This window comes from Trichechus manatus, unplaced genomic scaffold (assembly GCF_000243295.1).
Source record: "Trichechus manatus latirostris isolate Lorelei unplaced genomic scaffold, TriManLat1.0 scaffold00017, whole genome shotgun sequence".
NCBI classification, from domain to species: domain Eukaryota; kingdom Metazoa; phylum Chordata; class Mammalia; order Sirenia; family Trichechidae; genus Trichechus; species Trichechus manatus.
The window spans coordinates 151,319-164,038 of record NW_004443953.1 but is presented as its reverse complement, the minus strand read 5'-3'; positions in this window follow the sequence as shown (position 1 = coordinate 164,038).

Sequence of the window (12,720 nt, the reverse complement as noted above, 5' to 3'; positions counted from 1 at the left end):
GTATACCCCGTATTTTTCAGTGAAGTAAAAATAAATAAGATGCTATATATGCAAACTGGTTTAATCACCACCTGTTTCTTGCAATTCACTATAAATGCCACACAGACACACAATATTGACAATAAAAAAGCTCTTGAATTAGTTCTTTCTTCCTTCTTTCTTCCATCCTTGGAACCCAGGAATTTGTTCAACTAAATTTGGTGTTAGCATTTACCAGGTGCTAAATATTGTGATAGGTGTTGACGATACAAGCATGCGGTTGTCTGTGTCTTTAAGGAGGGTAGCCTCATGATGAGTAGCCAGATCACATAACTAATAGAGCAGAATGTATATTATTGTAATAGCATTGAATATATCTTAGGAGAGCTGACTATTTTCTACTCTCAATTCTATTGCTTGACAATGTAAAACCTGGGCAAGTCATTCGAATTCTATTGGTCTCTATTTCCAGATGACTGAATTAGATAAGCTACAATGTCTTTATACACCTAAATTCTTTGTTATTTTACATTAGCATCTTTCTGCTCCTAATAACTTGAGTGGCATTTATTCTCAAGTCACAGTGGCCCTGGCACTGCATATCCAGCTCGGGAGCTCTCTGGGGATCTCGGACTCAGGATGGCAAGTACCAGGGTTTTGCTGGAGGAGCCCACTCACTTGTGCTTGCTCCGTCTGAATCATAGGTCCCAACTTGCTGAGTCAGGCCTGTCTCCCAGTAGCTGAGGTACCTGTGCATCCTGCATCTTCCTTTTTGACTGATGGATCCAAAATTGCTGGAATTTGTCTCGAGTCAAAGACATCTACTTGAGCAATCTGAAAAGACTATTTACTTGATATACTCCAAGCATTTTTACAGTGATTAATATTTTAAGAGAAGGTATTGCCTCCCAAAATAAAATGTTTCCAGAGCCTACTAGGATCCAATAAATGATAGCTGAATTGATCAGAAATTTGTCACGTGACAAAAATAACAAAATCTGAATAATAAAAATTAACATCTTTGAGTGCTTATTTTGTGTCAGGCTAAGTGCTTTATGTGCACTATTTAAAAGATTATTGTGGTAATATACATATATTATATATTACATATATATATATACATATATATAAAATTCCCATTTTAGCCATTTTTAAGTGTACAATTCATTGACATTAATTACATTCACAGTGTTGCACAACCATCACCACTATCCATTTCCAAATGTTTTCATCACCCCGAACAGTACCTCAGTACCCCTTAAGCACTAATGTCCCATTTGCCCCACCCCAGCCCCTGGTAACCTTTAATAAACTTTGGTATCTATACATTTAGGGTGACTGGATGGCGCAAATGGAAGTGCTAGACTGCTAGCCATAATGTTGACGATTTGAACCCACCCAGAAGCATCTCAGAGATCTGCCTCTGAAAGGTCACAGTCTTAAAAACCCTATGGAACACAGTTCTACTCTGACACACATGGGGTTGCCATGAGTTGGAATTGACACAATGGCAACTAAGAACAAAAACATCTATACATTTGCCAATTTTAGATATTTTATGTAACTGGGATCATACAATATTTGTCCTCTTGTGTCTGACTTATCTCACTCCACATAATTTTTTCAAGGTTCATCCATGTTGTAGCATGTATCAGAACTTCCTTTCTCTTTGTGGCTGAGTAGTATTCCATTGTATGAATATACACAATGTGTTGATCCATTCATCTGTTGATGGACACTTGGGTTGTTTCCACCTTTTGGCTATTATGCTTAATGCTGCAATGAATATTGGTTTGCAAGTATCTGTTTGAGTCTCTGCTTTTAAGTCTCTTGGGTATGTACCTAGGAGTGGAATATTTGGGTCATATTGTAATTCTATGTTTTCATTTTATGGAACCACTAAACTGTTTTCCACAGTAGCTACATTTTACAGGCCCACCAGCAATGGACGAGGGTTCCAATTTCTCCACATCCTTACCAACACTTGTTATTTTCCATTTTTCTGAAACTAGCCATCCTAGTGGGAGTAAATGGTATCTTGTTGTGGTTTTGATTTGAATTTCCCTAGTGACTAATTTTGTTGAGCATTTTTTCATGTGCTTATTGGTTATTTGTGTATCTTTTCTGGTGAAACGTCTGTTCAAGTCCTTTGCTCTTTTTTTGACTGGGTTGTTTTTGTTGTTATTGAGTTGTAGGAGTTCTTTATATAAACTGGATATTAAACCCTTATTGGATATATAATTCCCAAATATTTTCTTCCATTCTGTAGGTTGTCTCTTCACCTTATTTATAAAGTCCTTTGATGCACAAAAGTTTTTAATACCGTATAAGAAAAGTATACATGTGCATAGAGAAAAATGTGTATTGTGTGTTGTTGGTGGAGTGTTCTCTATATATTTTTAGGTCTAGTTGGTTTATAGTGTTGTTTAAACCTTCTGTTTTCTTACTGATTTTCTGTCTAGATGTTCTGTCTATTATTGAAAATGGTGGGTTGAAGTCTCAAACTATTATTGTAGAACTGTTTATTACTCCCTTCAGTTCTATCAGTGTTTGCTTCATATATTTTGGGTCCCTGATTTTATAATTGTTATATCTAGAGCATGATAGATTTTTAATCCATATACAGAATACAAACAAAATAAATCAAACACAAAGTTTAAAACCCTTAAAGCAAATTCTGCATATTGTTATACACTTCTGCCTTGTGACGATGGTTTGACAGAAGGATAATACTTACTCCATTGGTGTTATCATTTGATTTCTTGCTCCTTTGTTTCTATCATTTGGGTTGTATTTTTCTTATTTCATTTAATATCATGAGGTTTACTTAGATATTTTAAATGGTTCTCAGAGAACCATTTGAATAACCATCATAACTGGTTATTGATCATAGCCTTTGTTGAATTGTTAGTTGCCATGGTTTAGATCAGTCACACAAATGTGTTTTCACTGAAGATTTTGAAGAAATCCTGGGTAATTGGTTGACCACTTTCTTATAGGAACAATAGATTCCTGGCAGCTCTGACACTCACCAGATCATCTGGCCTGCACTGGCTGCTTCTCTGGTCATTGTCATCATCACCATTATCACTGCTGCCACTGAACATTGATGAAATGCATACTGTAAGGAAGGCATTCTGGGAATACCATGAGATCTGTATGTACACTTAGTAGTCTCTAACCACTTAATATATATAGTCCATAAATTGTGGTTGGCCCATCCATACTACATATAAATAGTCTATAAACCAATCAAATTTGAACTCATGGCAATGTATTTTTTTCCCCACTATTTACTTAAATTTGTTCCAAATTTCCAAAAAATGAATTTAGATCTCATTTTCTGTTCTTGGCACCATCATTTCATCTTTCTAAGTGTCCTCTATCACTTTTTACATTTATCTTTTTAAACAGTTTTTTTTACATGACTGTTTGAATAGCATAAGCCACTTAGAAGGGGTATGCAGGAGATTTTGTGTGTCCATGAATCTTATTTCTGTTATCTGAAAAGTACAAGTAATAATAATTCTCACATATTAGGAAGTGTGTAATAGTTGAAATAGTTATATAGAACACTTAGTACCAGGGACATAGTAAATATTATACCATGTTGGTGCTGCTGTTGTTGTTGTTTGGTGTCCTCAAGTTGGCTTCAACTCAGTGTTGTCCAAAGTAAGCTGAAAACTCACTGTGCTTGCTTTTTAACAAGCATTATGGTTATATGTTTTCTAAAACTTATGTGTTCATTCTTCTGGCAGTCCATGGTATATTCAGTATTCTTTGCCAACACCACAGTTCAAATCCATAAATTTTTCTTTTTGATGTCTAGCTTTGCATGCATATGAGGCAATTGAAAAGACCATAGTTTGCTTTAGCTATTGTTATTTAGTAAGAAAAGTTCAATATCTCAAGTCATCATTCTTACTAACTTCTGTGATTGTAATTTATAATAAAAAGATACATTAGTGGACTAAACCTATTCTGTATTTTTTTGTTTGTTTCTTTTCTCTCTGATATTTTTTATACTAAAACTCTCTCTCATGAATATATGAGCATAGATGATACTCTTTCTCCATCCCTAGAACACACACACACATACACACACACGTTAATTATTAAGAAGAAGCATAGCTTTATGGCTAGGATTTTGGACTTTGAAGGCAGAATTCCTAGATTTGAAATTTATCTCTGTTATTTACTTGCTATGTGACCTTGGATTGTTTAACATCAATGTTGCAGATTTTTTAATCTATAAAATATGGATGATAGTAGTACTCACCTCTTTGGGAAGATTAAATAAATTAATACATTAAACATATTTTGAATAATGCTTAACACAAGAAACACAATAAACATTAGTGGCTATTTGCAGCTAAAAGTCCTCCTGTTTCCTTATAGACCTGGCTTTGGAAGACATTCAATTAATTCACTTCTGACTAAATTTCATTAAACTTAAGTGAATAACAGTTTAAAGAAAAGTATTTCTCTTTTACAGGAGTTACTGACTAAATGTATTTTATTTATGGAATAGAAGGAGAAAGAAGAAGAAGATATTTTATTCTAATGTATATCTATGATACTGCCAACTTATAATGTTTGTTAATGAATCATTCCAGAATAATGGAAAATACACTGCAAGGACATTGGTCCTTGCCAAACTCCCAGAGAAAGCAATTTGAGTCTTTTCTGTCTGTGCAAGAATGTAGGATAAAAGCATGGGGTGTGGCTTTGCCCTGTCTAACCCAATTGAGGCTCTGTTCGAATGCATTTTCTAAGAGTGATCTATATTAGGTCTCTTTGATTATGTTAAATGAATTCCAGTCATCCCTCCAGCCTTAATGTTACTTACTGAAAAGAGAGTGACCTAATGGTCATAGTGAATTGCATTTAATTGCACTTATTAAAGCTTGTATGTGATTTGCAATTATTTAGAGGTTTTTATCATTATTATTGTTATTGTTGCTTAAGGCAACTTAAAGAACAGGATGTGCCATATGAAAATGACATAAAATTGTCCAGATGTTATTTTTTGGTCCTGAAGGGGGGATGGAAGGAGGTGGGAAAAGACTGGTTAAAAATAATTAATAAATAGTAAATTGATTGTGAGTAAATCCAGCTTTATTGAGGTTTGTAATAAAACAAAGTTGGTCTATAGTGTTACTTTTTTTGGAGAAAAGAGAAAGATAAGGCAACCATTGTTCAGTAGTAGCCAAGTATGATAAAAGAAATGATGTAGTTATTTTATACCTACACATGAAATTAGGAGAAAATCACTAAGTCTTATTTGCAGTTTTTGGAAAGTTTGAATTTCTTTTCCTATTCTTAGAGTTATTATAAATATAAAGTAGCCACCACTAGCACCTTAATGCCACCATTGCTGCCATTGGTGAATTTATCTTTTGAAAAGACAAACTGCTAGATTTACAGAACAATAAGAAGCAAAATAAATATAATGCCACTGCTCTTATGAGAATCTCAAATACGAGGGATTACCTTTGTTAGATAAAATGGTCAGATATCTTCATAATGTAGCTGGGGACAAAGGGAAGAAATCCTTATCCCTCAATATCTTTAACCATTTTAACAATCTTTTAAACTTTAGGGAAGAATGGAGTTCTATTTTATTGAATTAGGAGGTAAGGAACATCGTTAGTCATTTGTTGTTTAAAAGCTTCTGTGTTTTTCGTCCATTCCAAGAGAATCTCCCAAGGCTTCTTCAAATATGCTAACAGTACTGTGAAGTTAGACATTAAATTTATTTTCCTCACTATTCTGTAAATTTAATAGTTCATCTATTCAGAAAGATAGTAAAGTTACCAATGGTGGTGACAGCTTGGCATAAAGCACATATAGTATGCACAAAAATACGTTTTAAAATGAATTATTGTCCAAACAGAGCAAATGAAGAAACTGAAGCCTGGATACTGAGCAACCACTGTATTGATATATGTCCTTAAATATATGATAGTGGGTATATTCTAGAATGTTATTATACTTGATTGAAATGAGCTTCAAAATAACCAAAAGAACATCTATTGTTAAGTTCACCGCTGGAATAATTGATTGAACATTTCTAATAGTTTTGTTGGTTTATTCTAACTAAATAGAGAAGTAATAGATAATCATCCTGTTGTCATTGTTGTTAGTTGCCATCAAGTTGATTCCAAATCATGGCAACCCCTTGTGCGCAGAGTAGAACTGCACTCCATAGGGTTTTCAAGGCTGTGACCTTTGGAAGCAGATTGCCAGTCCCTACTTCCAAGGTGCCGCTGGGTGGGTTTGAACCACCATTTTGGTTAGCAGTCCAGCACTTAATGTTTGTACCACCCAGGGACTCCTGGATAATCATGATAATATATTTGAAATTTCAGAAAAATATAAAGAATATAAAAGTTCTTAATAATTTCATCTGCTGACAATAATCACTTAACATTTCTGTGGTTTTCTTCCAGAATATCATAGAAAATGTAATAGTATTAGTATGTGGTTTGACAAAATTAGAGTAAAACTATAATGCATATTCTGCTTTGATTTTTAGTCAACAATGTATTATATTTTTTTCCCAAAATAACATGTTAGAAGCTTCAAAATTTGACTATATATACATCATTATTTTATTAAACTCTACTTATATTGTTATTTTATAAACAAGTAATTGCTATTATTAACAATGTTCTGATGAGCATTCTTCCATATAAAAAACCAAAAGCCAGTTGCCATTGAATTGATTCCGACTCATGGAGACCCCATGTGTTTCAGAGTAGAAGTGCTCTCCATAGGTTTTTCACGGCTCTGACCTATCAGAAGCAGATTCACAGGCCTTTCTTCCAAGGCACCTGTGGGTATGTTCAAACAGCCAACCCTTCAGGTAATAGTCCAGTGATTAACCATTTGTGCAACCCAGGGACACAATATAGACTGCATGTAGATCTTGATTATTTTCACAGAGTAAATTTCTGAGTGAATTTAGCTGTCTTGAAATGAATATGTTTTTAAGGACTTTGAAATATACCTGGATGCTCCAATTTAACTCAGGGGATACATTCTTGAAATGAGGTTTCTATGAATCACATTTACACGGCTTCCTTATAGCACAGACCTCATAGAGACTCTTTGCTGGTGTCTGATGTCAGCAACTAATCTTACATTTTCTGTGCCTCTGGCCTTAGTTCTTCCAACTTTCCTTCACGTAATTGTTGCTCAATCTCTTAGGCTGCAGTGATGTTTGTGATGTGTTTCAAAATGTCAAAGTATTCTCATCAACCCTAATTCCTTACTAATTCTTATGTTCTGCTTTCTCTCCATTTCCTGGAAGAGGTTGGAGCCACCCTTTAACTTAACATTCAGATGTATAGATTTACATTCTTTTTGTTGTTATTTTTTTCCCTTGCACTACTTATTTCCAGTTTTATCAATCAATACAGAAGAAAATAAAGTAAATACTAGGATAAGAGGCCATAGTGAAGTAAACATCACACATTTCAGATCACATACAACTCATGGTAGACTAATGGAAAACATTTGTTGGATAATAGTGTTTATGGTATTCTAATGCTTATTGGACAGAAGAGTATAGTGGTGTATGCCTTGCTAACTCTCATTGGCTCAGAGCAAAACTAGAATCCAAAGCAAGAAAATAAATAAGATTACGCTGAAAAAGATATATCTTTATCTATCTATATACAGACAGCTATAGTCCTGTCTATTTATCTGTCAATCTATCAATCAATCAATCTATCTACCAATTCCTTTTTAAGGATAATACCTCAGAAATAAATATGTTTACAATTTACATTGTGAGGTCTAGCACTACAGAATACAAGAATTGTAAAATGCTTTCCCAAAAGTACATACCCACATTCCGATCAATAATATACGCAATCTTATCCCAGTGCTCTTTTACAAGAATTACTTGTTATGGTCTGTTTTGTTTTGTTCTTTTTTGTTTGCTTCAATTTAAAGTAGAAAAAAATACTCAGCAAAACAAAAACGCATTTTACTGATGACTAGTGATAGAAGCTGAATATTTTCCATCTTTATTAGCTATTTACATGTCTTCAGCTAAAACTGGTGTGTTTGTGGCTTACCTCATTGTTTACTCTTGTGGTGATTAAAATTTTTTGAAAAGCTTGTGGTATAATTCTAAAAAACATAGGACTTTAATCCAATGGATATTTTCACATCTTTTTAAAAATTTTGTTCATGACGTAAGAATAAATGGTATGGGTCACTTTGTAGTCAAACTGGTAGAATTTCAATGATTTTATACTTTAGAAGGGGTTACCATAAGCCTGAGAATAAACAGAGTTGCATATATTTGCATTTAGTGTTTTTTTTTTTTTTTTTTAATTTTAAGGTGCAAGACTGTGACTCTTTTTTCTTCTCAAATAGTGAGATATTCTTAACATATGACTGCTGATCTGACACTAGCTTTATGTTCAGCAATGGTTTTTGTCCTTTTCCCTTTATTTTATGTTTATTTCAGAGGGATTCTCAAAGATAATCAAGAAATCATTTGCTGAGCACTTGTTAGAAAAAGCTTATGGATTTTACTACAATTTCTCATGAAGTTTGAACTACCGAAAACAGAAGGTAAGTTGTCACCACTTAGCTGTCCGTGGAGTCTTATCCTCTGATAAGTTTTCAGGGGAGTTTCCATACTGAGACAGACTAGGAAAAAAGGACTGGTGACCTACTTCTGAAGGTCAGTCAGTGAAAACCCTTTGGATTCAATGTGCAACCAGTCATAGGGGTGGTACAGGACCAAGTAGCCTTTCCTTCCCTTGTGTATGGTGTTGCTATGAGTCAGGGGCCGACTTGGTGGCGACTAAAAACAACATAGTTTTCTTAAGTAATTAAAATACAGCAAATCAATTCCAAAGTTTTAATGGCAATAACACATTTGAACTCACTAACTTCATAGACTGTATTTGTTCCAAAATATCTTTTTTAAGAAGCCAACTCTTCTACATGGCTATCAATTTCATATTTCTTCCCAGAGTACAGTGTCTAATGCTATTAGATTCTTTCATCATTAAATTCAAGTGTAGGATCTGACCTGTAGGATTAAGACTAGAACCATAGGAAGCTACCTCTACTTAGATCCTATATCGAGAAACATTGAATGAAATACATAAAGAAATGAATTGAGGCTAGAAAGTAAAAAAAAGTTCAGAAGGACATTTGCCAATTTCAAGTTAAAATTGGTTTTACTGTATTTCCTTTATAGCAGAGACACAAAAGTTCTCAGGTAAGATCTCCTGACATTATGAATTAATGGGAATTCTGTGCTCAGTGAGTTAAATAAATATATATCCCTTCGACTTCTATGTGTTTACTATTTAGCTGTTTACTTTCTGGTCAATTAGAAGTGTTATGTATCTATTAATTACTTAAAAAATAGCAATGTCTTATAACACTTGGAAAATCTTTAAAAATCGAAATTATAGAACATCATGTTCCCTGTATATGTGTGTGTATTTTTGTGTGTGTACATATACATATAAACATGGGTGTATATATAAATATATATATACACACACATGCATGTAGATATCTATTTATGTCTATGTATCTGAAAATCAGGAGCCCTGGTGGAACAGTGGTTAAGTATTCAGCTGCTAACAGAAAGGTTGGCAGTTTGAACCCACCAGCTGCTCCACGGGAGAAAGATGTGGCATTTGGCTTCCATAAAGATTTACAGCCTTGGAAACCCTATGGAACAGTTCTATTCTATCTTATAGGGTTGCTGTGAGTTGGACTCAACGGCAACAGGTTTTGGTTTTACCTGAAACTCTTCTAGATGTTGTACCCTTAGGTCAAAAGATATGGGTTTGCATGTATGCAGGTTGAGAGAGAAGATCATTCTTAAAATTTTGAGTTCAGTGACATGAAGAATGAAGATACTAATGAAAGAAATGGGCAAACCAGATATTTGTGCTGAAAAAGGATTAGAAAATAACAGTCTACCTATTGTTACGATTATTGCTGTTGTTAGGTGCCTTCTAATTGGCTACCAGTAGCGTAGTTGCTTTCAAAGTTATTTACATAGTTTTTTTCAACTCTCTTGTTGTTTTTTGGATGGAGAGTTCTCTAGGAAGATACAGGTAGAGCTAAAAGTAAGAGAAATGTAAACAAGGCAACCTTTCTAGTCCACAAATTACTGCTGGGAGAACCCTTGAGGTTTTATATAAGCCCTTCCAGATTTACATGATGGGATTGGTGCCAACTCCCCACCTCTCTTGAGTATGTGCCTCATCCCTGTTAAAACTACAGCCTTGATGAGTCCAAGAAAGGTATGCCTCCTCAGCACTGCTGCAGCACCAGTGGATAGCTCTCAGTTTTGATATTTACTCTGATTCTGTGCCTTGGGGATTTTTCTCAGCAAAAGCTCACCTATGCAATTTTAAAATGTTTATTATATTTTACCCAGATCTTTCTAAGCTTGTATTTTATTTTATTTTTATATCACAAAGATTTCATGTTATCCTGTTTAGCTGTATTGCCAGAAATGGAATATCTTGCCTTGGCCCTTTGGCCACTATTTCCTAAGCCCATATCCACTTAAGTATGAGGAGTATTTGTTCAGCCACATCATTTCCAAAAGAACCTAACTTCTCATTTATTTATTATTATTATATTTTTTAAAATATGTATATCAGCATAGAATGCCTGTAATTCGGGTTCTGGCTAGAGAATATAACCTTGAATTGCTTCTGCCTGCTTAGAAGAAACACCATTCAAGAATGAAGGCATGAAAGTAATCCAGTGTTCTTAAAATTCAAAACTAACCACAGATCAAATGAAACCATCAGAGAACATAAATTTGAAACTTGCTGTTTCAGCTTTTATTTGCTTTTACTATATTTAACTTTGTTATTATGTTGCTGAATTGCATTGATGGACACTATAAAAACAACTACTTGGAATTCTTTATTCTTTATATTATAGGTAAGATATTGAGGTTATTTTCCACCAAATCACTCAGTTTTCTTCTTATGAATATTTAAGAGAAATGATTCTCAGAACGCTGTGCCGGAAAAATTTTCACGTTTACCAAGTAATTGGTCTGTTTTTGTTCCAAAGACAGTATGAATCTTGAAAGTAGTCATGCTTTATTTTTGACCATAAGGAAATCCAATTTATTTAATTTTAGAATTTATAATTTTAGACCTTAAGGATACATTTCTGCATTATAAACAAATCTCTCTTCTCTCATACTGCAAATGAATCTGCAGTTTTTCTTTTAATATTATATTAATTCTATTCGTGTTTTAAAAGGTTTTATTTTTATAAGTAATCTCAAATATTGCATGAAATAGAGTATATGTAAGTAAATTAAATCGATGACATTATATAATAACAAATTTAAGTTTGTTGTTGTTTTTAAGTGCCCAGTCAGTTCCAGCTCATGGCAATCCTACCTACAACATGAAACGCTGCCCTTTCCTGCGCCATCCTCACAATCATTGTCATGCTTGAGCCCGTTGTTGCAGCCACTGTACCAATCCATCTCATTGAGGGTCTTCCTCTTTTTCGCTGACCCTCTACTTTGCCAAGCATGGTGTCCTTCTCCAGGGACTGGTCACTCCTGATAACATGTCAAAAATATGTGAAATGAAGTCTCGCTGTTCTCACTTGCAAGGAGAATTCTGGGTGTACCTCTTCCAGGACAGATTAGTTCACTCTTTTGGCCATAGTGTATTCTATATTCTTCACCAACACCATAATTCAAAGACATCAATTCTTCTTTGGTCTTTCTTATTCATTGTCCAGCTTTCAAATGCATATGAGGCAATTCAAAATACCATGGCTTGGGTCAGGCACACCTTAGTCTTCAAAGTGACGTCTTTGCTTTTTTACACTTTAAAGAGATCTTTTGCAGAAGATTCTCCCAATGCAGTACGTAATATTTAAGTTTATAATAGTTAAATTGGTAAAGAAAAGGTAACACATATGTATTTTTTCAGTTGAAATATCACAAAATATTTGCAAATAGACAATTTCATTTTAAAAAAAGACCCTTTAAGTCTAAAAAAAAAAGAAAAAAGAAAATCCTTAAACTGTCTGGAATGTTGGGCACATTTTTCATTTACAAATGAAGACATAATTATTTGTTTGGGTCCCAGGCCAGCCCAAAGACGATCTAATCTATAGCTTGAATAAATTATATTAATAGCCCAAGTTCTAGTTCCTAACAACAGTGAAAAATACCACACCAACGAAGTGATAAGAAAAGAAATCCTCCTTCCTTTTTCCTGGGCATAGAACTGAATGATAAAACATGACAAATAGAAGTTTATGTTTAATTTACTGCTGTTTCTCTTTCTGTGTCCTTCTCTCATTTCTTTGTATACCTCTTTCTAACCACCCTGTTTCACCCTATGAAACTCAAGTTGTGCGCTGTTATCCACCTTTCGTTCCCAAGTGGTGTAAATTGTTCAGCACTCAGCTCCTAACAGAAAAGCTGGTGGTTTCCGTCTCCCCCGAGGGTCCCTCTGAAAAGTGAGCCATTAAAAATCCTCTGGAGCACAGTTCTACTCTGACACAGGTGAGGTTGCCATGAGTCAGAATCAACTTGACGGCAATTTTTTTTTTTATATTCACTCTTTAATTCCATATATAAAATATCCAAATTTGCATGCTACCCTTAAAAAAAAAAAAAGCTGTTGCCGCTGAGTGATTCCAACTCATAGCAACCTGATAGGACAGAGTAGAAATGCCCCATATAATCTTGAATTG